Here is a 1,654-nt window from a genome sequence, read left to right as displayed (position 1 = left end):
CTAGATACATCTGCCAGTTTATAGAACATATATGGAATATACATTAAACAATACCTCAAGGCTGTAATTAGCTGGATCCACAGTATAAGAAATTCCACAGAAAAATTACTTGATTTCTTTAACCCATAAATAGCAGGAAAAAATAAGGCTGGGGAATTATCAAATGTTAAAAAAAAAAATCTTTACAAGACATAGACCAGCAAATAAAATATAGGCTCCTTACTTTGATTTCAATTTGAAAAAGAAAAACAACTCTTACAAGTAACTTCTTAGAGAAAAATTGAGAAAAATGGAATGTAGAATGAGTATTGGGTAATATTGAGAAAATATCGTGAATTTTATTAAGTATGATGATGGTATTTCATAACTGTTAGAAATATATACAGAAGTACTTGTAGGAGAAATGATACGGCCTGGGATTCGCTTTAAAATACTTAACAATTAGCTCTTTCCACCATCTTTCCGTGCAACCATATTGGTGCACATGAATGTCCTGACAGATGATCTCAAGAGCATTAATAATACTGAAAAGAGAGGTAAACACCAGGTTCTTATTAGGCCATGCTCCAAAGTCATCATCCAGTTCCTTTTTTTTTTAATTAATTTTTTTTTAACGTTTATTCATTATTGAGAGATGGAGAGACACAGAGCGTGAGCAGGGGAGGGGCAGAGAGAGAGGGAGACACAGAATCAGAAGCAGGCTCCAGGCTCCGAGCTGTCAGCACAGAGCCCGCGCTGGGCTCGAACTCACGAACCATGAGATCGTGACCTGAGCCAAAGTTGGTCACCCAACCAACTGAGCCACCCAGGTGTCCCGTCATCATCCAGTTATTAACCGTGATGATGAAGAAGTGTGTTTACATTGGCAAATTTGAAATCATTGATGATCACAGAGCTGGGAAAATTGTTTGGACCTCACAGGCAGGTTAAACAAGTGTGGAGTGATCAGCCCCAGATTTGATGTGCAACTCAAAGATCTAGGCAAATAGCAGAATCCTTGGCTCCTGTCCCTCCAGTTTGGTGTCATTGTACTGGCAGCCTCAGCTGGCATCATGGACCATGAAGAAGCAGGACAAAAACACACAGGAGGGAAAATCCTGGGATTCTTTTTCTAGGGATGTCATATATACGTGCAACTAAAATGCCTCAGTGGGGAAAAAAAAATACTTAACAATTAAAAAAGGGAAACAGATGAAACCAAAAAGAGGCAAAACGTTGGTAATGAATCAAGCTGGCATTCTTCATACAAAGGTTTATTTTTCTGTTCTCTACTTTGGCGTATGATTGAACACATGTACATTAAAACATTTTAAAGCAAGCATAGATTATGTGGCACCTGAGTAAAGGGATGTATTACATAATACATCCATTGATAGGGCTGTACTACTCCAAGATGATTCAGAACCACAGGGAAGATGCATAGTGGAAAAAATACTGAGCTGGAAGCTGGAATACAGAGTTCCCATCCCTAATCTCCCACTAAACATCCATATAACCTTGAGCAAGTCGTCTTACTTTTCTGCATCTCAATATCATCATCTATATAATAAAGATTTAACTAAAAATTAACTTCTAGCCATGCTGGCCTCAGAGTGTCCTAAAGTTATAATAGACCATGTACGGCATGGTTCTCAGGGTTCAGCCTGCCCTGAAC

General features: G+C 38.6%; 1 pseudogene; it reads left to right on the top strand.

The window, feature by feature from the left end:
* The first annotated feature begins 475 nt into the window (after positions 1 to 475).
* On the top strand, positions 476 to 1,115 carry LOC144615084 (small ribosomal subunit protein uS8-like; annotated as a pseudogene).
* The last annotated feature ends 539 nt before the right edge of the window (positions 1,116 to 1,654 follow it).

Source organism: Panthera onca, chromosome F2 (assembly GCF_046562875.1).
Source record: "Panthera onca isolate mPanOnc1 chromosome F2, mPanOnc1 haplotype 2, whole genome shotgun sequence".
In the NCBI taxonomy this organism is placed as follows: Eukaryota; Metazoa; Chordata; class Mammalia; order Carnivora; family Felidae; genus Panthera; species Panthera onca.
Note: the sequence above shows the minus strand (reverse complement) of the source record. Positions and strands in the feature narration are given on the sequence as shown.